The sequence below is a fragment of the Bos grunniens genome, chromosome 27, assembly GCF_055505025.1.
Source record: "Bos grunniens cultivar Pamir isolate PY7600 chromosome 27, Bosgru_T2T1.0, whole genome shotgun sequence".
Lineage (NCBI taxonomy): Eukaryota > Metazoa > Chordata > Mammalia > Artiodactyla > Bovidae > Bos > Bos grunniens.
This window is the reverse complement of record NC_141191.1, coordinates 8,531,591-8,556,509: the sequence shown is the minus strand read 5'-3', so window position 1 is coordinate 8,556,509 and position 24,919 is coordinate 8,531,591. Positions and strand designations below refer to the sequence as shown.

At 41.9% G+C, this 24,919-nt stretch overlaps 1 long non-coding RNA gene across 1 annotated transcript; it reads left to right on the top strand.

Moving 5' to 3' along the window:
- Nucleotides 1-1,740: 1,740 nt before the first annotated feature.
- On the top strand, nt 1,741-10,530 carry LOC147343492 (uncharacterized). The gene is made up of 2 exons (XR_015156034.1): nt 1,741-1,912; nt 10,305-10,530. It is a non-coding gene; the product is annotated as an uncharacterized LOC147343492 (long non-coding RNA).
- The last annotated feature ends 14,389 nt before the right edge of the window (nt 10,531-24,919 follow it).

Genomic DNA, 24,919 nt, shown 5'->3' with positions numbered 1-24,919 from the left:
ACTGGAAGCACGACCCCGAGACTGGAGTGTGTGCAGAGGCGGGCAGGCCGGGAGTCCGGGTTCCTGAACCCCTGATTCAGGAGCGATGAGTGAGCCCATTCAGAGTCCAGCGTGGAAGGCGTGGGACCCCAGGCTCGAATGTGAGAAGTCTGGGCACAGATGAAGGAGAAAAACCCCACGTTCCTATGGTTCTGTCAAAGGTGCTTCCTGTTTCCTGGCTCGAGTTATTCTCCGTCTGGTTCACACCTAAGGGCTCAACGCTGAGGAGTCTCAGTCTTGGGTTTTCAAGACCTCGGAGTCTTGTAGGTGAAACAAGGTCGACGGGTAACAGGACTCCCAACTCGTTCATGACTCAAGGACGTCATTCTGTTTCTCTAGGGAGATAATGAGGGCTCAGAGTGAGGCCTCTCCTGTCAGAGTGCAGTCAGTAAGCTCCTCAGAGCAGAGCCGGGTGGGAACAGAGCTGCCAGGACCTGACAGAGAAGAGATGTGCTAACCCAGGGCCACATGCTCCCTGGCCTGCTCTGCTGGAGGAGCACGTGGGGAGCAGACTGGGGCCTTTTATGGCCCCAAAACTGAAGAAGAACTTTATGATATTCTGTGACTGCTCTCTCTCCCTCCCTTCTTCCCTCCATTTCTATTTTCTCTCCTTTGAAGTAGCAACCAGCTTGCCTTGAACAATTTTCTCACAGCCCATACATCCTCCAGAGATTTCACTCAGAGCCCGTAATCAGAATTGGCCCACATTACTAGACCCAATGTGGATTTTTATCTCACTCTAACTTTTCAAACAGAAATCTTGACATGAACTCAGTCATCTCCATTTTGACCCTGCAAGAGTGGTAGACTTAATCCCAGGGTGGCAGAAGCACTGGGTGTTGGTGTTGTCATTAGAATTCCCTCCATTTCTTCACTAGACACAGTCATTTCTGACCACTCAAGGACATCTTGGCTGAAACTACAACTTGTGCTTCATGCATGAGTTGAAATTCTTCATCAAGCCCTGGAAGAAAAATCAAAGGTTTTTACAGAAGAAATTACACATAAAGAAAAAAAGGTGGAAGCATCTATTTAAAACACAGCAACTGTCTTTAAAAACTGTTTTTGAAAAACCTTGTTTCATTTTTGGAGATTGAGGAAGTTGATCTTTGACAGGAGAAAGAAGGGATAAAAGAAACAGGAAAACAGGGGAAATGGATAAAAACAAGTTAATGTTTGCATTGTCATAACTGAGAAATAGTTTGCAGCATAAAAGACATTTACCAGAGGATAACCCCTAGACATGATTTTGACCTTGTTTGGCCACAATTTCCTCTTCTGTGAAATAAGGAAGTTGGCTTTGAGGATCTCTTCATGGCTGCACAGGCTTTTCTCTAGTTCTGGAGAGCACAGGCTGATCTCCAGTTGCAGGGCACATGTTTCTCATTGCAGGGGCTTGCTGATCTCCAGTTGCAGGGCACATGTTTCTCATTGCAGGGGCTTCTCACTGTGGATCCCAGGCTCCGGGGCACAGGCTTATGGTGGTGTCTCAGGGGCTTAGTTGCTCCCACATGTGGGATCTTCTCGAACCAGATTCATCAGCAACACTGACATCTTACATCAGAACAGAGAATGAGGGATACGAGGGGTACGTTTGCTATTGGTGTTTAGCTGGGAAAGAAGGGGATCCCAGTCAGATGGTGAGACCCCCCCCCCAGATTTCCTCATGGGACTTCCATGAGGCTTCATATAAATGTCTTTTCCAGAGGGGGAGGAGCCAAGATGGCGGAGGAGTAGGACGGGGAGAACACTTTCTCCCCCACAAATTCATCAAAAGAGCATTTAAAAGTCGAGTAAATTCCACAAAACAACTTCTGAATGCTGGCAGAGGACATCAGGCACCCAGAAAAGCAACCCAACTCTTCGAAAGGAGGTAGGAAAAAATATTAAAGACAAAAAAAAGAGACAAAAGAGGGAGGGACGGAGTTCCGTCCCGGGAAGGGAATCTTAAAAAGAGAGAAGTTTCCAAACACCAGGAAACCTTCTCACTGCCAAATCTGTGCCGAGCTTTGGAAGCACAGAGGGCAACATAACAGGGAGAAAGAATAAATAAACAATTAAAACTCGCAGATTGCGAGCCCTACGGTAACTCCCCCAGTGGAGAAGCAGCGCAGACGCCTGCATCCGCCATTAGCAAGCGGGGGCTGGGCAGGGAGGCGCAGCGTGGGCTGCATGGCTTAGAGTAAGAATCTGGCCTGAATACCCTGAGCGTTATCTGAGCGAAATAATTTGGGCTAGCAAACCAGACTGTGGGATATCTACCACGCGAAAAGCCAGCCCTAACCTAAGACCGCCAGGCCTGCGCACAGAACAAAGGACTGAACAGAGATAGCCGGCTGCAGATCTTCCCCCTCCGGTGACAGGCAGCCAGAGCCGGAAGGGGGCAATCGCAGCCCCAGAGAGACATTATATACCAAACTGTAAGCAGGCTTCTTTGCTAACTAAAACTTCTTGGGGGTCTGGACGGTCAACATCTGCCTGAGAAGGTGCACCGTTTTTACACCCAGATAACCGAGTGGCGGGGAGGCGATAAGTCGCAGCATTGGTGCTCGCCAAACACCTCATCACCTGAGCTGCTCGGACCTGGGAAGAGCACAAAACGCAGGCCCAACTGAGTCTGCGCCTCTGAGGACTACTCGAGTGCCTGAACCTGAGCGGCTTGGACCTGGGAGGTGCATGCAGCCCAGGGCCGGCCTCGGATTGTTCCCAGCGGAACAACCTAGAGTCCGAGCAGTGTGGACAGGGAGGCTATATGTGCCGTGAGCGGGGGCAGACCCAGGGTGGCTGAGGCACTGCGAGCCCACGCCAGTGTTATTTGTTTGCAGCATCCCTCCCTCCCTCCCCACAGTGCGACTGAACAAGTAAGCCTAAAAAAAAAAAAAAAAAGTGTCCTCCACCGTGCCCTTTGTGTCAGGGCGGAAACCAGATACTGAAGAGACTAGCAAACAGAAGAAGATATAACAGAGGGAAATGCCTTGGAAGCTACAGGCAATAGATCAAAACCCTGTGGTTACTACGGACTACATAGGAAGGGGCCTATAGATCTTGAGAAATATAAATGTGACCAAGGAACTAGCCAAAAATGAACTGAACCCACAACACCCACAAAAAAAAAAAAAAAGTCCTAGATATATTTTTATTATTTTTACGATCATTCTTTCTTTTTTTTAATTAAAAAAATTTTTTAAGTCCTCTATCGTTCCTTTAATTTTCACTTTTATAACCTATTACTTTGCAAAAAAAAAAAAAAAGACCCCATTTTTTTCTTCTTCAGCAAACTTCATATATATATATTTTATAATTTTTTGACCTTTTTTTTTGTTTGTTTGTTTTTTGTTTTTGTTTTTTTCTTCTTTTCTTTAACATTGTATTTTTGAAATTCCAAACTCTACTCTAGATTTTTAATTTTCACTTTTTGGTATATGTTATCAATTTTGTACCTATAGTTTTTTTTTTTATATAGTTTCTGTGACTTTTTTTTTTCTTCTTCTTCTCTGTTTCTTTCTCTTCTTCTTTTATATAACATTGTATATCTGAAATTCTAAACTTTACTCTAGATTTTTAATTTAGGCTTTTTGGTATTTGATATCAATTTTGTACCTGTATTTTCTTTATAATTTTTGTGACATTGTTTGTATTTGTTTGTTTTTTTCTCTCTCTTTATTTTTCTTCTTCTTCTTCTTCTTTTTTTTTTTTAACATTGTATTTTTGAAATTCCAAACTCTACTCTAGATTTTTAATTTTTGCTTTCTGGTATTAGTTATCAATTTTGTACCTGTACTTTTTTTATAATTTTCACGACCTTGTTTGTTTTTGTTTGTTCGTTTTTTCTCTCTTTCTTTTCCTTCTTCTTTTTTTCAACATTGTATTTTTGAAATTCCAAACTCTACTCTAGATTTAAAATTTTTGCTTTCTGGTATTAGTTATCAATTTTGTACCTGTACTTTCTTTATAATTTTCGCAACCTTGTTTGTTTTTCTTTGTTCGTTTTTTCTCTCTTTCTTTTCCTTCTTCTTTTCTTTAACATCGTATTTTTGAAATCCAAAACTCTACTCTAGATTTTTAATTTTTGCTTTTATGTATTTGTTACCAATTTTGTACCTTTAAGGACCCAATCTTCAGGACCCATTTTTCACTAGGGAGCGAGATTACTGGCTTGACTGCTCTCTCTCCCTTTGGACTCTCCTTTTTCTCCACCAGGTCGCCTGTGTCTCCTCCCTAACCCCTCTCTACTCTACCCAACTCTGTGAATTTCTGTGTGTTCCAGACGGTGGAGAACACTTAGGGAACTGATTACTGGCTGGATCGGTCTCCCTCCTTTTCATTCCCCCCTTTTATCCTTCTAGCCACCTCTGTTACCTTCCTCCTTCTTCTCTTCTCTGTATAACCCCGTGAACATCTCTGAGTGGTCCAGTTGTGGAGTGCACATAAGGAAGTGACTACTGGCTAGCCCACTCTCTCCACTATTGATTCAACTCATCTCATTTGGGTCACCTCTAACTCCCTCCTCCCTCTTCTCTTCTCCATGTAACCCTGTGAACCTCTCTGAGTGACCCTCACTGTAGAGAAACTTTTCATCTTTAATGTAGATGTTTTATCAATGGTGCTGTATAGAAGGAGAAGTTTTGAAACTACTGTAAAAATAAGACCGATAACCGGAAGCAGGAGACTTAAGTCCAAACCCTGACTCCAGGGAACTCCTGACTTCAAGGAACATTAATTGACAGGAGCTCATCAAATGCCTCCATACCAACACTGAAACCAAGCACCACACAAGGGCCAATAAGTTCCAGGGCAAGACATACCAAGCAAATTCTCCAGCAACAAAGGAACACAGCCCTGAGCTTCAAGATATAGGCTGCCCAAAGTCACCCCCAAACTATAGACATCTCATAACTCATTACTGGACATTTCATTGCACTCCAGAGAGAAGAAATACAGCTCCACCCACCAGAACACCGACACAAGCTTCCCTAACCAGGAAACCTTGACAAGCCACCTGTACAAACCCACACACAGTGAGGAAATTCCACAATAAAGATAACTCCACAAACTGCCAGAATACAGAAAGGACACCCCAAACTCAGCAATTTAAACAAGATGAAGACACAGAGGAATACTCAGCAGATAAAGGAACAGGATAAATGCCCACCAAACCAAACAAAAGAGGAAGAGATAGGGAATCTACCTGATAAAGAATTCCGAATAATGATAGTGAAATTGATCCAAAATCTTGAAACTAAAATGGAATAACAGATAAATAGCCTGGAGACAAGGATTGAGAAGATGCAAGAAAGGTTTAACAAGGACCTAGAAGAAATAAAAAAGAGTCAATATATAATGAATAACGCAATAAATGAAATTAAAAACACTCTGGAGGCAACAAATAGTAGAAAAACAGAGGCAGAAGATAGGATTAGTGAATTAGAAGATAGAATGGTAGAAATAAATGAATCAGAGAGGATAAAAGAAAAACGAATTAAAAGAAATGAGGACAATCTCAGAGACCTCCAGGACAATACTAAATGCTACAACATTCAAATCATAGGGGTTCCAGAAGAAGAAGACAAAAAGAAAGACCATGAGAAAATACTTGAGGAGATAATAGTGGAAAACTTCCCTAAAATGGGGAAGGAAATAATCACCCAAGTCCAAGAAACCCAGAGAGTCCCAAACAGGATAAACCCAAGGAGAAACACCCCAAGACACATATTAATCAAATTAACAAAGATCAAACACAAAGAACAAATATTAAAAGCAGCAAGGGAAAAACAACAAATAACACACAATGGAATTCCCATAAGGATAACAGCTGATCTTTCAATAGAAACTCTTCAAGCCAGGAGGGAATGGCAAGACATAGTTAAAATGATGAAAGAAAATAACCTACAGCCCAGATTATTGTACCCAGCAAGGATCTCATTCAAGTATGAAGGAGAAATCAAAAGCTTTTCAGACAAGCAAAAGCTGAGAGAATTCGGCACCGCCAAACCAGCTCTCCAACAAATACTAAAGGATATTCTCTAGATAGGAAACACAAAAATGGTGTATAAACTCGAACCCAAAACAATAAAGTAAATGGCAACGGGATCATACTTATCAGTAATTACCTTAAACATAAATGGGTTGAATGCCCCAACCAAAAGACAAAGACTGGCTGAATGGATACAAAAACAAGACCCCTACATATGTTGTCTACAAGAGACCCACCTCAAAACAGGGGACACATACAGACTGAAAGTGAAGGGCTGGAAAAAGATTTTCCATGCAAATAGGGACCAAAAGAAAGCAGGAGTAGCAATACTCATATCAGATAAAATAGACTATAAAACAAAGGCTGTGAAAAGAGACAAAGAAGGTCACAACATAATGATCAAAGGATCAATCCAAGAAGAAGATATAACGATTATAAATATATATGCACCCAACACGGGAGCACCACAGTACGTAAGACAAATGCTAACAAGTATGAAAGGAGAAATTAACAATAACACAATAATACTGGGAGACTTTAATACCCCACTCACACCTATGGATAGATCAACTAAACAGAAAATTAACAAGGAAACACAAACTTTAAATGATACAATAGACCAGTTAGACCTAATTGATATCTATAGGACATTTCATTCCAAAACAATGAATTTCACCTTTTTCTCAAGTGCACATGGAACCTTCTCCAGGATAGATCACATCCTGGGCCATAAAGCTAGCCTTGGTAAATTCAAAAAAATAGAAATCATTCCAAGCATTTTTTCTGACCACAATGCAGTAAGATTAGATCTCAATTACAGGAGAAAAACTATTAAAAATTCCAACATATGGAGGCTGAACAACACGCTGCTGAATAACCAACTTATCACAGAAGAAATCAAAAAAGAAATCAAAATTTGCATAGAAACGAATGAAAATTAAAACACAAAAACCCAAAACCTGTGGGACACGGTAAAAGCAGTCCTAAGGGGAAAGTTCATAGCAATACAGGCACACCTCAAGAAACAAGAAAAAAGTCAAATAAATAACCTAACTCTACACCTAAAGCAACTAGAAAAGGAAGAAATGAAGAACCCCAGGGTTAGTAGAAGGAAAGAAATCTTAAAAATTAGAGCAGAAATAAATGCAAAAGAAACAAAAGAGACCATAGCAAAAATCAACAAAACCAAAAGCTGGTTCTTTGAAAGGATAAATAAAATTGACAAACCATTAGCCAGACTCATCAAGAAACAAGGAGAAAAATCAAATCAACAAAATTAGAAAAGAAAATGGAGAGATCACAACAGACAACACAGAAATACAAAGGATCATAAGAGACTACTATCAACAATTATATGCCAATAAAATGGGCAACGTGGAAGAAATGGACAAATACTTAGAAAAGTACAACTTTCCAAAACTGGACCAGGAAGAAATAGAAAATCTTAACAGATCCATCACAAGCACGGAAATTGAAACTGTAATCAAAAATCTTCCAGCAAACAAAAGCCCAGGTCCAGACGGCTTCACAGCTGAATTCTACCAAAAATTTAGAGAAGAGCTAACACCTATCCTGCTCAAACTCTTCCAGAAAATTGCAGAGGAAGGTAAACTTCCAAACTCATTCTATGAGGCCACCATCACCCTAATACCAAAACCTGACAAAGATGCCACAAAAAAAGAAAACTACAGGCCAATATCACTGATGAACATAGATGCAAAAATCCTTAACAAAATTCTAGCAATCAGAATCCAACAACACATTAAAAAGATCATACACCATGATCAAGTGGGCTTTATCCCAGGGATGCAAGGATTCTTCAATATCCGCAAAGCAATCAATGTAATACACCACATTAACAAATTGAAAAATAAAAACCATATGATTATCTCAATAGATGCAGAGAAAGCCTTTGACATATTTCAACATCCATTTATGATAAAAACTCTCCAGAAAGCAGGAATAGAAGGAACATACCTCAACATAATAAAAGCTATATATGACAAACCCACAGCAAACATTATCCTCAATGGTGAAAAATTGAAAGCATTTCCTTTAAAGTCAGGAACAAGACAAGGGTGCCCACTTTCACCATTACTATTCAACATAGTTTTGGAAGTTTTGGCCACAGCAATCAGAGCAGAAAAAGAAGTAAAAGGAATCCAAATTGGAAAAGAAGAAGTAAAACTCTCACTGTTTGCAGATGACATGATCCTCTACATAGAAAACCCTGAAGACTCCACCAGAAAATTACTAGAACTAATCAATGAATATAGTAAAGTTGCAGGATATAAAATCAACACACAGAAATCCCTTGCATTCCTATACACTAATAATGAGAAAACAGAAAGAGAAATTAAGGAAACAATTCCATTCACCATTGCAACAAAAAGAATAAAATACTTAGGAATATATCTACCTAAACAAACTAAAGACTTATATATAGAAAACTATAAAACACTGGTGAAAGAAATCAAAGAGGACACTAATAGATGGAGAAATATACCATGTTCATGGATTGGAAGAATCAATATAGTGAAAATGAGAATACTACCCAAAGCAATTTATAGATTCAACTCAATCCCTATCAAGCTACCAACAGTATTCTTCACAGAGCTAGAACAAATAATTTCACAATTTGTATGGAAATACAAAAAACCTCAAATAGCCAAAGCGATCTTGAGAAAGAAGAATGGAACTGGAGGAATCAACCTACCTGACTTAAGGCTCTACTACAAAGCCACAGTTATCAAGACAGTATGGTCCTGGCACAAAGACAGAAATATTGATCAATGGAATAAAATAGAAAGCCCAGAGATAAATCCACGCACATATGGACACCTTATCTTTGACAAAGGAGGCAAGAATATACAATGGATTAAAGACAATCTCTTTAACAAGTGGTGCTGGGAAATCTGGTCAACCACTTGTAAAAGAATGAAACTAGACCACTTTCTAACACCATACACAAATATAAACTCAAAATGGATTAAAGATCTAAACCTAAGACCAGAAACTATAAAACTCCTAGAGGAGAACATAGGCAAAACACTCTCCGACATACATCAGCAGGATCCTCTATGACCTACCTCCCAGAATATTGGAAATAAAAGCAAAAATAAACAAATGGGACCTGATTAACCTTAAAAGCTTCTGCACATCAAAGGAAACTATTAGCAAGGTGAAAAGACAGCCTTCAGAATGGGAGAAAATAATAGCAAATGAAGCAACCGACAAACAACTAATCTCAAAAATATACAAGCAAGTCCTACAGCTCAACTCCAGAAAAATAAATGACCCAATCAAAAAATGGGCCAAAGAACTAAAAAGACATTTCTCCAAAGAAGACATACAGATGGCTAACAAACACATGAAAAGATGCTCAACATCACTCATTATCAGAGAAATGCAAATCAAACCACTATGAGGTACCATTTCACACCAGTCAGAATGGCTGCGATCCAAAAGTCTACAAGCAATAAATGCTGGAGAGGGTGTGGAGAAAAGGGAACCCTCTTACACTGTTGGTGGGAATGCAAACTAGTACACCCACTATGGAGAACAGTGTGGAGATTCCTTAAAAAACTGGAAATAGAACTGCCTTATGATCCAGCAATCCCACTGCTGGGCATACACACTGAGGAAACCAGAAGGGAAAGAGACACGTGTACCCCAATGTTCATTGCAGCACTTTTTATAATAGCCAAGACACGGAAGCAACCTAGATGTCCATCAGCAGATGAATGGATAAGAAAACTGTGGTACATATACACAATGGAGTATTACTCAGCCATTAAATAGAATACATTTGAATCAGTTGTAATGAGGTGGATGAAACTGGAGCCTATTATACAGAGTGAAGTAAGCCAGAAGGAAAAACATAAATACAGTATACTAACACATATATATGGAATTTAGAAAGATGGTAACAATAACCCGGTGTACGAGACAGCAAAAGAGACACTGATGTATAGAACAGTCTTATGGACTCTGTGGGAGAGAGAGAGGGTGGGAAGATTTGGGAGAATGGCAATGAAACATGTAAAATATCATGTAGGAAACGAGTTGCCAGTCCAGGTTCGATGCACGATGCTGGATGCTTGGGGCTGGTGCACTGGGATGGCCCAGAGGGATGGTATGGGGAGGGAGGAGGGAGGAGGGTTCGGGATGGGGAACACATGTATACCTGTGGCAGATTCATTTTGATATTTGGCAAAACTAATACAATTATGTAAAGTTTAAAAATAAAATAAAATTAGAAAGAAAAACAAAATGTCTTTTCCATTCCCAGACAGCACTAGGGCGTTCAGTTTTGAAAGACCCTCCCGTCTTCCCGGTGGAATCTGCCTGAAGCAAGGGACACCGAGCTATGAGCCCTTCAGAGGACCCTGCTGGGCATTCACTGTTTGCTGCAAAATAAAGCCGAGCTGATGGAGGCAGCCCAGCTGAGGAACTCGGCGAGAGACCCAGAGCAAGTCTCCTCTTGTGCAAATAAAAGCAGACAGTTCTCACATCTACACAATTGAATGTTTTATCATTAGGACCGATGTTGTTTTCCATGGCAGGGTAGGTAGTGGGAGGGAGACAGTTATTATGCTTTAAATTCTTGCCTGGAAAATTCCATGGACAGAGGAACCTGACAGGCTACAGTCCATGGGGTTGCAAAGAGTTCAGCAAGACTGAGCGACTGAACACAAATGTTGCAACAGTGTTTTCATTCACAGAGCAAATGTGACTCTTAAGCCACTTCGGCCAGAGGCTGGAGTCCTGAGAGAGGTGCGATCATGCGGTGTCTTCCTTGTTCACGTGTCTTGTCCAAGGTGTGGCCCCATCTGTAGTTTGCTGAGTAGGCCGCCTCTCCATACAGGTGTCACTCTCCTCCCTCTGGGGAGGGAACAGGCCTTGACAGGATCACAGCTTTCTTCAGTTTACAGAGCAGGTTTAGGGTGGGAGGATGGAGACAGGATGCAAGGTGCCCAGGAAGCGGGGGACAAAGAGGAAGGACAAGAGACATGAGCATTCTTTCAAAACCTGAACACTCACAGGAAAGAGAGTGTGACTGGCATTGCGGTGATGTGACGAGGACCTGTTCTATAACTGGGTCCCAATCAGTGATGAGTGGGGTTCCTTGGTGGCTCAGATGGTAAAGAATCGGCCTGCTATGCAGATTTCTGGGTTGGACAAAACCCCTGGAGGAGTAGACAGCAATCCACTCTGGTATTCTTGCCTAGGAAATCCCATGGACAGAGGAGCCTGGTGGGATACAGTTCATGGGGTTGGGAAGAGTAAGACATCACTGAGCAACTAACACTTACACTTGACTTTCAATCATGAATAATTAAAGAAAATTCAGAACAGGTTAGCAGATGAACAACCAGTGTACTGTTTCTGGCTTCTTTGTTTTGCCTCAGGTTTTATATTTTTTAATTCCTCAGCCAAAGTCACATATATCAAGCCTCAGCACCATCATAAATTATAATAACTGGTAATGAAAGCCACTGCATTGTTCTTTATAAAAATTATCCTGCTTATTCTTGCAAGTTTTCCCTTTAAAGGGTATTTTAAAATCAACTTGGTCAATATAAAAATATTTTTAAATCTTAATTTCTAGATTATCACTAGTGTATGGAAAGTCGTGAGCCAATTTATCATTCTTTTAAAATGTATAATATCATGTATGAAACGAGTCGCCAGTCCAGGTTCGATGCACAGTACTGGATGCTTGGGGCTAGTGCACTGGGACGACCCAGAGGGAGGGTAGAGGAGGGAGGAGGGAGGAGGGTTCAGGATGGGGAACGCGGGTATACCTGTGGCGGATTCATTTCGATATTTGGCAAAACTAATACAATATTGTAAAGTTTAAAAATAAAATTAAAAAGAAAAAAAGAAAAATAATAAAATGTATAATAATTTTCACTTGATTCTAATACTTAATCCTTGAGGAAGGAGACCAGTAGAACATCCTGCAGTAATAAAGAATTCAGTACCTAGAGTCAGATTCCTGATTCCCACTTTAATTTCACCACATACAAACTCGAACGCCACACTGAATATCTCTAGTATTATTTTTTCCCCATGGATACCATTAGGGATGATATTAGTATTGGTATAATGTAAGACTAGTTTACTTCTGGTTGTAGGAAGGCCATCATAATCACCTTCAATATGCTTCACTTGGTGGGTTCTGATTAATTGCATAAATATAGGATGAGTAATCAGCCATCATCTTGAGATGAGAGAAAAATCCAAGAATTATTGAGTCAGTCACTCTGAAGACATTTGTTAGAGAAAAATGCTTCATTCAGAATAAGGGGGATCATTTCTTATGAGAAGCCCAAGATTTTCTGGGTGAGAACAACCTGAAATCTCACCCCCAGCTGCTAAGACTTAAGTTAGGGATGGCTGAGACTTAAGTTAGGGACGGCTCAGCCAAAGCCCAGAGACAAAGGACAGAAAAAGCAGGTTAAGGAAAACCAGGAGGAGGGTGCTGGATATCTGTTAGCATCACTGATGCCATCTTGGGCTCGTGCAGCTCCCGCCGTCCTTCTGCTGACCCTGCCCGGAACTGGCTTGTGTGGTGAATCACGTCTCTGTCATCAGGGTCTTGTAGTTAATAGATATTGTTTAATAACCATTAGGACCAGGCAGCCTCTATGCTCTGTTTGTCCCCAGTCAATGAGGAAAACTTTCCCTGATGTATTCCCATGTGACTAGTTACCCTTTCACAAATCTTAGGAAAACAGATTCCTATTTCCAAGCCCCCACCTGCATACACCATGTTAGCAACAAAATAGCCCCAGGGGCTCCTCAGAGGGAGCCTTGGAGTCATGCTCTGTGAGTAAGTAAGGTGTTCCCCCCACCTTGGTAAAAAAATGCAAACTACTACAGCCACTATGGAGAACAGTGTGGAGATTCCTTAAAAAACTGGAAATAGAACTGCCTTATGATCCAGCAATCCCACTGCTAGGCATACACACTGAGGAAACCAGAAGGGAAAGAGGCACGTGTACCCCAATGTTCATCACAGCACTGTTTATAATAGCCAGGACATGGAAGCAACCTAGATGTCCATCAGCAGATGAATGGATAAGAAAGCTATGGTACATATACACAATGGAGTATTACTCAGCCATTAAAAAGAATACATTTGAATCAGTTCTAATGAGATGGATGAAACTGGAGCCTATTATACAGAGTGAAGTAAGCCAGAAGGAAAAACAGCAATACAGTATACTAACGCATATATATGGAATTTAGAAAGATGGTAACAATAACCCGGTGAACGAGACAGCAAAAGAGACACTGATGTATAGAACAGTCTTATGGACTCTGTGGGAGAGAGAGAGGGTGGGAAGATTTGGGAGAATGACATTGAAACATGTAAAATATCATGTAAGAAGCGAGTTGCCAGTCCAGGTTCGATGCACGATACTGGATGCTTGGGGCTAGTGCACTGGGACGACCCAGAGGAATGGTATGGGGAGGGAGGAGGGGGATGGGAATGGGGAACACATGTATACCTGTGGCGGATTCATTTTTATATTTGGCAAAACTAATACAATTATGTAAAGTTTAAAAATAAAATAAAATAAAATAAAAATAAAGTGTGTTCACAACTCCAAAAAAAAAAAAAACAAACACGGACTTATTGATTATACCCAGCGGCCTCCTCATTTTTTGGTCTCAAGATGCCATCTCAGGTTGGTGAGCTGTTTTCATTCCTTCTGACCTTCATCAGGGACACTAAGCCCCTGTCCCAAACTTGTTTTGATTCAGGCTTTGGCTAAGGAGCAAAGCCCTTCGACTTTCACTTACCCTGGAACTATGCTGTGTTTTATAGCGCAAGAGTCAAGATCATGAGGCTTTATCAGTCATTAGATATCACCATGGCCTGGACAGGGCCCCGAATCAGCAGGGTCATTCCTAGAGCACAGATAAAGCCCATTGTCAGGTGCAGGGGGACCGTCTTCTGTACAAACTGAGCCAAGTGACATGCTACAATAGATCGAAGACACCTCTCAGCATCTGAAGAGAAGTGAATCCTAAACCAGCGACTGATCTGATCTGATCTGATACTCCAATTCAAATTTTTTTTTAAAAAGTAATTTTTAAAAATGCTGATTTACAGGACTTCCTTGATGCTCCAGTGGGTAAGACTCTGTACTCCCAAGCATAGCAGGTCAGGGAACTAGATCCCACATGCCACAACTACGACCTCAGTTCAGTTCAGTTCAGTTGCTCAGTCATGTCCGACTCTTTGCAACCCCATGAACTGCAGCACACCAGGCCTCCCTGTCCATCATGAACACCCAGAGTTCACTGAGACTCACATCCAACGAGTCCGTGATGCCATCTAGTCATCTCATCCTCTGTTGTCCCCTTCTCCTCCTGCCCCCAATCCCTCCCAGCATCAGAGTCTTTTCCAATGAGTCAACTCTTCACATGAGGTGGCCAAAGTACTGGAGTTTCAGCTTTAGCATCATTCCTTCCAAAGAACACACAGGACTGATCTCCTTTAGAATGGACTGGTTGGATCTCCTTGCAGTCCAAGGGACTCTCAAGAGTCTTCTCCAACACCATAGTTCAAAAGCATCAATTCTTTGGGGCTCAGCTTTCTTCACAGTCCAACTCTCACATCCATACATGACCACTGGAAAAACCATAAACTTGACTACACGGACCTTTGTTGGCAAAGTAATATCTCTGCTCTTTAATATGCTATCTAGGTTGGTCATAACTTTCCTTCCAAGGAATAAGTGTCTTTTAATTTCATGGCTGCAGTCACCATCTGCAGTGAATTTGGAGCCCAGAAAAATAAAGTCTAACACTGTTTCCACTGTTTCCCCATCTATTTCCCATGAAGTGGTAGGACCTTATGCCATGATCTTCATTTTCTGAATGTTTAGCTTTAAGCCAACTTTTTCACTCTGCACTTTCACTGTCATCAAGAGGCTTTTGAGTTCCTCTTCACTTCCTGCCATAAGGGTGGTGTCCTCTGCATATCTGAGGTCATTAATATTTCTCCCGGCAATCTTGATTCCAGCTTGTGCTTCTTCCAGTCCAGCGTTTCTCATGATGTACTCTGCATAGAAGTTAAATAAACAGGGTGACAATATACAGCCTTGACGTACTCCTTTTCCTATTTGAAACCAGTCTGTTGTTCCATGTCTAGTTCTAACTGTTGCTTCCTGACCTGCATACAAATTTCTCAAGAGGCCGATCAGGTGGTCTGGTATTCCCATCTCTTGAAGAATTTCCCACAGTTTATTGTGATCCACACAGTCAAAGGCTTTGGCATAGTCAAGAAAGCAGAAATAGATGTTTTTCTGGAACTCTCTTGCTTTTTCCATGATCCAGTGGATGTTGGCAATTTGATCTCTGGTTCCTCTGCCTTTTCTAAAACCGGCTTGAACATCAGGAAGTTCACGGTTCACATATTGCTGAAGCCTGGCTTGGAGAATTTTCAGCATTACTTTACTAGCGTGTGAGATGAGTGCAATTGTGTGGTAGTCTGAGCATTCTTTGGCATTGCCTTTCTTTGGGAATGGAATGAAAACTGACCTTTTCCAGTCCTGTGGCCACTGCTGAGTCTTCCAAATTTGCTGGCATATTGAGTGCAGCACTTTCACAGCATCATCTTTCAGGATTTGGAATAGTTCAACTGGAATTCCATCACCTCCACTAGCTTTGTTCATAGTGAGGCTTTCTAAGGCCCACTTGACTTCACATTCCAGGATGTCTGGCTCTAGGTCAGTGATTACACCATGGTGATTATCTGAGTCGTGAAGATTTTTTTTGTACAGTTCTTCTGTGTATTCTTGCCATCTCTTCTTAATATCTTCTGCTTCTGTTAGGTCCATACCATTTCTGTCCTTTATGGAGCCCATCTTTGCATGAAATGTTCCTTTGGTATCTCTGATTTTCTTGAAGAGATCTCTAGTCTTTCCCATTCTGCTGTTTCCCTCTCTTTCTCTGCATTGATTGCTGAAGAAGGCTTTCTTATCTCTTCTTGCGAACTCTGCATTCAGATGTTTATATCTTTCCTTTTCTCCTTTGCTTTTCACTTCTCTTCTTTTCACAGCTATTTGTAAGGCCTCCCCAGACAGCCATTTTGCTTTTTTGCATTTCTTTTCCATGGGGATCATCTTGATCCCTGTCTCCTGTACAATGTCACAAACCTCATTCCATAGTTCATCAGGCACTCTATCTATCAGATCTAGGCCCTTAAATCTATTTCTCACTTCCACTGTATAATTATAAGGGATTTGATTTAGGTCATACCTGAATGGTCTAGTGTTTTCCCTACTTTCTTCAATTTAAGTCTGAATTTGGCAATAAGGAGTTCATGGTCTGAGCCACAGTCAGCTCCTGGTCTTGTTTTTGCTGACTGTATAGAGCTTCTCCATCTTTGGCTGCAAAGAATATAATCAATCTGATTTTGGTGTTGACCATCCGGTGATGTCCATCTATAGAGTCTTCACTTGTGTTGTTGGAAGAGGGTGTTTGTTATGACCAGTGCATTTTCTTGGCAAAACTCTGTTAGTCTTTGCCCTGCTCCATTCCATATTCCAAGGCCAAATTGCCTGTTACTCCAGGTGTTTCTTGACTTCCTACTTTTGCATTCCAGTCCCATATAATGAAAAGGACATCTTTTTTGTGTGTTCATTCCAAAAGGTCTTGTAGGTCTTCATAGAACGGTTCAACTTCAGCTTTTTCAGTGTTACTGGTTGGGGCATAGACTTGGATTACTGTGATATTCAATGGTTTCCCTTGGAAACAGAGATCATTCTGTGGTTTTTGAGATTGCATCCAAGTAGTGCATTTCATAAGCGTCTTTTAATTTCATGGCTGGAATCACCATCTGCCATGATTTTGGAGCTCCCAAAAATAAAGTCTGACACTGTTTCCACTATTTCCCCATCTATTTCCCATGAAGTGATGGGACCAGATACCATGATCTTAGTTTTCTGAATGTTGAGCTTTAAGCCAACTTTTTCACTTTCTTCTTTCACCTTCATCAAGAGGCTTTTTAGTTCCTCTTCACTTTGTGCCATAAGGGTGGTGTCATCTGCATATCTGAGGTTATTGATATTTTTCCTGGCAATCTTGATTCCAGCTTGTGCTTCTTCCAGCCCAGCATTTCTCATGATATACTCTGCATATAAGTTAAATAAGCAGGGTGACAATATACAGCCTTGAACTCCTTTTCCTATTTGGAACCAGTCTGTAGTTCCATGTCCAGTTCTAACTGTTGCTTCTTGATCTGCATATAGGTTTCTCAAGAGGCGGGTCATGTGGTCTGGTATTCCCATCTCTTTCAGAATTTTCTACAATCTAATACAGCCTAAATAAATAAACAAAACAAAAATTGGTGTGTTTTAGTCATCTATGGTTTTCAGCACAGCAGATTTTTTTTTCTTTTAAGGAAGCTGATGATGCAGTTTTATGTGCAAAACCAGGCATGACTTTTCATAGAAGGGTGTTTCCAAAAGGGGTCAGGGTGCCATGGTGAGTTTCAATGGAGTTTCTTGCCAGGGTCCTCACCAGTGGGACACAGCCCTTGTCAGGAATTGCACAATTGCCGTGGCTTATTTTTCCTTGGCAAGGTCTAAAGATGACTCTTTTGCAGCTATGTTAATCCTGCAGATAATGCCCAGGGGCATCACTGTCCATCAGGGAAGGGTCCTGTTGCCTCAGCAAGGAGGTCACACACCCGATACCATGGGGTGGCTCACCAGAAACCAGAGATGAGTTCATATAGGATAAAGGAAAGGGTTAATTTTAGGTCAAGTCTACATGAATTGTCAGTTTTCCCAGGTTCAAAGCGAAACAAGGCCATGTGGATTGTGATTGCTTCATGCCTGGGCTGAGAGGTAATTCATGGTTTCATTCTTCAAAGGGAAGATAAATGCTGTGTCCCCAAACTCTTAACCTGTGAGTAGGAAATTGAGGCAGGCTCTTTCCAGGAAAGCGCCTCAGTTCTTCAGGCAAGAAGGGGTGTCTGAGTCCTACAGATAAGGTTTTGAAGAGCAAAACCCTTCACATCTACGAGTCCACAAACAGGTGTTCTCAGCACGGAGCCCTGGGTGTTAATGGGCAGAGGCCATTGTCCCCAGTTCCCTTGTCCTATGGACGGGGCGGGTGCCATGGCTTCTGACAGTCACGTGGGGACCTGTCCTCAAAAGGGGACCAAGGCTGGGTCTAATGCTGTGCTCTCCCACTGACACTTTTACTAGTTTCTTCTTTGAACTTGTCCCACAGTTATATTTTGCAATGAGCCTTGCTCAGTAGCTGGCCACTTTTATTCACATTATCTCTTTGAATTCCCCTAAACAAACCTGCCAGGTGGGTAAGACCCAAGGTTTATACAAAATGGTCTCGAGGACTAGAAAGCCATGTCTGAGGCCACAGGCAAAACTGACTTAAAAGTCGATTAAAATTGGCTGCAAATCCAACAAAAAGATGTGTCCAAGGCCGCAGTCTACTAAGTGGCAGTGAGGTAACTTGGAGCAAATCGACCTCTCTTCCAATGTTCCTGCCTGCCTCCTGCAGTCACCACAGTGTCCTGAGAGCTTTATCAGGACATTCTCCTATAACTTGAAAGCTTGAATAGCTTTGTCAAATGCCAGCTAAATGGTGCTAATGAGACCAGAATTGGGTGGAGCACAACCTTTTTTTATTATTTTTTTTAAAATTTTATTTTATTTTTAAACTTTACAATATTGTATTAGTTTTGCCAAATATTGAAATGAATCCGCCACAGGTATACCCACGTTCCCCATCGTGAACCGTCCTCCCTCCTCCCTCCTTCCTCCCCTACCCTCCTTCTGGGTCATCCCAGTGCACCAGTCCCAAGCATCCAGTACCGTGCATCGAACCTGGACTGGCGACTCGTTTCATACATGCTGTTATACATGTTTCAATGCTATTCTCCCAAATCTCCCCACCTCTCCCTCTCCCACAGAGTCCATAAGACTGATCTATACATCGGTGTCTCTTTTGCTGTCTCGTACACAGGGTTATTGTTACCATCTTTCTAAATTCCATATATATGCGTTAGTATACTGTATTGGTGTTTTTCTTTCTGGCTTACTTCACTCTGTATAATAGGTTCCAATTTCATCCATCTCATTAGAAGTAATTCAAATGTATTCTTTTTAATGGCTGAGTAATACTCCATTGTGTACATGTACCACAGCTTTCTTATCCATTCATCTGCTGATGGGCATCTAGGTTGCTTCCATGTCCTGGCTACTATAAACAGTGCTGCGATGAACATTGGGGTACACATGTCTCTTTTCCTTCTGGTTTCCTCAGTGTGTATGCCCAGCAGTGGGATTGCTGGATCATAAGGCAGTTCTATTTCCAGTTTTTTAAGGAACCTCCACACTGTTCTCCATAGTGGCTGTACTAGTTTGCATTCCCACCAACAGTGTAAGAGGGTTCCCTTTTCTCCACACCCTCTCCAGCATTTATTGCTTGTAGACTTTTGGATCGCAGCCATTCTGACTGGCGTGAAATGGTACCTCATAGTGGTTTGATTTGCATTTCTCTGATAATGAGTGATGTTGAGCATCTTTCCATGTGTTTGTTAGCCATCTGTATGTCTTCTTTGGAGAAATGTCTATTTAGTTCTTTGGCCCATTTTTTGATTGGGTCATTTATTTTTCTGGAGTTGAGCTGTAGGAGTTGCTTGTATATATTTGAGATTAGTTGTTTGTCAGTTGCTTCATTTGCTATTATTTTCTCCCATTCTGAAGGCTGTCTTTTCACCTTGCTAATAGTTTCCTTAGTTGTGCAGAAGCTTTTAAGGTTAATTAGGTCCCATTTGTTTATTTTTGCTTTTATTTCCAATATTCTGGGAGGTGGGTCATAGAGGATCCTGCTGTGATGTATGTCGGAGAGTGTTTTGCCTATGTTCTCCTCTAGGAGTTTTATAGTTTCTGGTCTTAGGTTTAGATCTTTAATCCATTTTGAGTTTATTTTTGTGTAAGGTGTTAGAAAGTGTTCTAGTTTCATTCTTTTGCAAGTGGTTGACCAGTTTTCCCAGCACCACTTGTTGAAGACATTGTCTTTAATCCATTGTATATTCTTGCCTCCTTTGTCAAAGATAAGGTGTCCATATGTGCGTGGATTTATCTCTGGGCTTTCTATTTTATTCCATTGATCAATATTTCTGTCTTTGTGCCAGGACCATACTGTCTTGATAACTGTGGCTTTGTAATTGGAGCACAACCTTTTAAAGAATGACGGGGACATCCCTGGTGGTCCAGTGGTTAAGAATCTGCCTTGCAGCGCAGGGGATGTGGATTCAGTCCCTGGCCTGGGTACTAGGATTCCACATGAAGGAAAGAAAGTGAAGTCACTCAGTCCTGTCTGAATCTTTGCGACCCCATGGATTTGGCCCACCATGCTTCTCTGTCCATGGAATTATCCAGGCAAGAATATTGCAGTGGGTTGCTATTTCCTTTTCCACATGCCATAAGGGGACTAAGCCAGTGTGCTGAGATGAATATCCTGCATATCGCAACCAAGACCTGAAGTAAATATTTTTTTTAAATCCCTTTGTAACACGGCAGCTGGTGACACACCCAGAGGCACCGTGACAATTCCAAGGCTGACCATAAAGGTCAAAATGTAGGTCCTGAAACAGTTCCTGGAAATCCCCACACTTTCCGCAAAATAGCTGGAATACTCCTCCCACTCATTAGCCTATGAAATAACCCACCCCTATAAACACCGACAGCCCCATACCCTGGTGCTGGGCTTGCTTTCCAAGATGGCCCACACTCTCCGTGTAGCGTGTTTCCTCCCTGGATTGACTTTCCTTCACCGTGACTCGCTCTTGAGTCCCTGCCTGCGCCAAGCCAAGTACCCGCATTCGGCAGCCATCCCAGGGACTCGGACGTGACCTGAGATGCGACCATCTTTCCTCACCCCACTCTCTTTCCCACAACACTGTTACCATCTCCTCCAGCCTCAGAGATCACTGGAGCGTTAAAAGTTCACTGTCTTTTTAGTTTGTCCATTGTTTCCTTTGTTGTGCAGAAGCTTTTCAGTTTGATGGATCCTACTGTTTAGCTTTGTTTTTGTGGCTTGAGTGTCAAGCTCAAAACCATCCTTGTGAAGACCCATGTCAAAGAAATTTTCTCCTATGCTTTCTTTTAGGAGTTTTGTGGTTTCAGGAGTTTTGTGGTTTTTGTAAACCTTTAATCTATCTTGCGTTGACTTTTGTGTATGGTATAAGAGATCTTACTTGCTCAACCAGGAATGGAACCTGTGCCCCCTGCATTGAAAACTTGGAGTCTTAACCAATGGATGGTCAGGGAAATTCCAATTGTAACTGCTAATTTGTCTGTCTCTCCGATGATTCCTGTAAGTTTTCTTTAAGAATTTTAAAATTCCTTTGCTAAGTACATTCTGATTCAGTATTCATATGTATTCTTGACGAATTAAACATTGTGTCATTAGGATAAATACTCCTCTCCATATCTGGTTCTTGTCCTAAAAGTTAGTTGACTGTGCTGTGCTTAGTCACTCAGTTGTGTCTGACCCTTTGTGACTCCATAGACTGTAGCCTGACAGGCTCCTCTGTCCATGGGGATTCTCCAGGCAAGAATACTGGATTGGGTTGCCATGCCCTCCTCCAGGGCATCTTCCCAAACCAGGGATCAAATAAGGTCTCCCACATTGGAGGTAGATTCTTTACCATCTGAGCCACCAGGAAGCCTGTCAATTAACCAATATAGCCTACCATGTTTTCTTTAATGTTTCCATAGCAAATCTGTCAGCTCAACAGTAAAGAATCTGCCTGAGGTGCAGGAGATGCAGAGACATGGTTTTGATCCCTGGGTCAGGGAGATTCCCTGGAGGAGGGCATGGCAACACACTGCAGTAATCTTGACTGGATGATTCCATGGGGGTCTCAAGAGTGTTGGACACGACTGAGGGTCTAAACAATGACAACAGCAGATCTGTTTCCATCCTTTCATTTTAAATCCATTTGCCTTTATATTTGATATCTCAAGTGGGTTTTTTATACTTAATTTATATCTGATTTTTTTTTTTTTTTTTTTTTTTTTACTGAAATGACCATCTCTCTCCTTAAGATAGGGTCTAGAATATTAGCATCACACTTTATCACATCAAGCTGAACCAAAATTCCATCTAGTATCATAGACTTCGTTTTTCAGAGCAGTTTTAGAATTGAATGAAAAGCACAGAGTTTTTAGGCAGGCTACACAGGCAGGCTACAGTCCACAAAGGGTCAGCACCTCCACAGTCCACAGAGTAACAGAGTCGGACACAACTGCAGTGCCTTAGCACACAGGCACACACCCCTGATCCTGACTCCCACTGCTGGTTTTCTGTCCAGAAGTGAAGATACCTGCACTCTCTGAACTTTGACCCCATTCTCTTCAACTCAGAAGAATTGATGGTCTGTTTGGGTTTTTGTTGCCTGAGCTTTAGGCCTGGAAATCTGTAGGCTGGAGATGCCATAAGTCTCACTTCATCTGTTTCTTTTCTTTTTTTTAAAAATGGTTAAGCACATAACATTTAATTAGAGAATTCATTAATTTGGCTGCCTTGGACCTTAATCATGGCAGGCAGGATCTTAGTTGTGGCATGTGGGATCTAGTTCCCTGACCAGGGGTGGACCCAGTCCCCCTGCATTGGGAGCACAGAATCCCAGCCACCAGACCGCCAGGGAAGTCCCTCACCTTACTTGTTTTCTTCTCTCCTCAATTACGGTCCTGGACTGCTTGTGCCAGAGTCTGAATCAGTAGTTTCACAGGTTTTCCCTGGTTCCTTAGTTGTGTACTGTAGGAGGGCAGTATACAGTCCCATCACAGTACTTTTTTTTTTTTTTTTTAATGCTGAATTGTGGGGTCCAAGCTCTTGTCTTTGAGGGTGTGCCTTTTCTTCCTGAAAACTCAGTTCCTTGACTGGGGGCTCAGGGTGGGGGTGATGGGCCTGCCACCACATTTGCTGGAATTGTTCTGTATCAACCTCCAGAGACCACTAAATACTTACAACACGATGCCTCCAAGGCTTTGGAATGTACTTCAACTCACTAAAAGGGCATGGCAACCCACTCCATGTCTTCTTGCCTGAAGAATCCTATGGACAGAGGAGCCTGGTGGGCCCCAGTCCATTGGGTCACGATAAACACTTGTTGAGCAGCTTTTGTGTCAAAACACTTGGGCCAGGGGTGATTAAGCAATGAAGTGCCCTTCAAAGTCCTGCAACCAAATACGGAGATTGGAAATATGCAAATGTAGTGAATGTAAAAATCTAGCGGGACTCGTAGATGGAGCACTCAGATCAGAACCCTTTTAAAAGGAAAGATCATATTTGTTGGGGAAAGCAGCTGTATTTTTAAAAAGGAGGTAGAATTGGAGGTGCCCCTGAGAGATGGGTTTGGAGACATAGCTGGAGAAGAGGTTTCATCCAGGCCTGAGGTCAGTCAGAACAGAGGCAAGAGTGAGAGGAAAGCTGAGGGCAGGGTCGAGGAGGAGCCAGGTTCCCCGTGTCTCTGAGCTGTAAAGTGCACAGAAGGACCTGGGAAGACCCTCAGGGATGCCCTGAGGTTTCAAAGATGGATTTGATGGGGAGATGCTATGACAGATGGACAGACTGCAAAGCTCAGATGGGTGACAGAAGGCAAAAGAAGTGTTTTAGAAAGAACAAGTGATCCAGTGTCACTGGTGGGGGGGGTGGGGGTGGTGGTGAAAGCTGTGAAAGAGGAATAAAATCTGACAATCTTTGGAACATCAGTTTGGACCCTCTCACTACGGATTATACTTTATTTGAATTAAAGGTGAGTCATTAACACTTTCTAGGTCACCTGTTTGGTAACAACTAGCACAATAAACAGAATGTTAAAAAATAATAATGATAATAATCAAGCTTCTAATTTTTTGCAAAAAGTCTTTAATTTGAATGGCTTCTGGAGGAGGCATTTTCACGCTTTGTGACATTCTCCTTGTATTTCTGGATTTTTCATTTCTTCTTCCGGCAGCATTTTCGGCCCCTCAGGGAACAGCGGCCTATCTGTTCCTCCTTTGGAAGACAGCCAATCAGAGCACACTGGCCGCTTCTTATTTTGCAATAATACTTTTGTAACCCACTTATGATGCTGCCATTGTGTGCAGGAAAGAAACGAAGCACACGGGAAGGTTTTAGGAAGGCCGTGGTACAAGTCCAAGGCTTTTGGAATCCCTCTAATAAGTTATCTGGTGCCATTTTTTATTCTTTAATGTCTTTTTCCTTTTTCTTTACCATCTGGAGTAAAGAAGAAGGTGGGGCTAGCTACTAACAATGTGTCTGTGGGTTTGGCTCAGCTGAGAAAGTGGTGTGACCATGGCAGCCCCCTTGTAAACTGACCCCTGGGAGGCAGGGTCCGCGATGGTCCCCTGGGCCCTTAAGAGGCCGAAAGACTGTACCTCCAACCGCTAAGCTAATAAAAGGGAATCTGTGCTTCTGTCCTCAGATGAAGTTCATTTTTCCTGTTGGTAGGAAAGATTTACATCACTTTCTTCCTGTCTCATGAACAGGTATAACAATTCTCCCATGGAGGGATGGTTTGTGAGCTGATTAGTCTCTTAAGAGTGAGTCAGAAGGGATGGAGACCCTGCTTTGAGGTTCTTGATGATCTTTGTCAAGAAAAACAAAAACAAAAACTGGTAATGTCTAGTTCCCAGACAATAAATCTACTTTATCTAAAATTCCCAAATGAATGGAGAGGGCTGACTCTGAATGACGAATTCTCAATCCATTCAGCCCTCTCATTTCCCAGCACATTTTACCTGGAACAGGCAGCAAGAACAAGAAGAGCAATGCAAAGAGAAGGTAGTAGAGCCTTATGGCTGGCTGGCTTCCCAGCTGAGACTGGACAGGACAGTG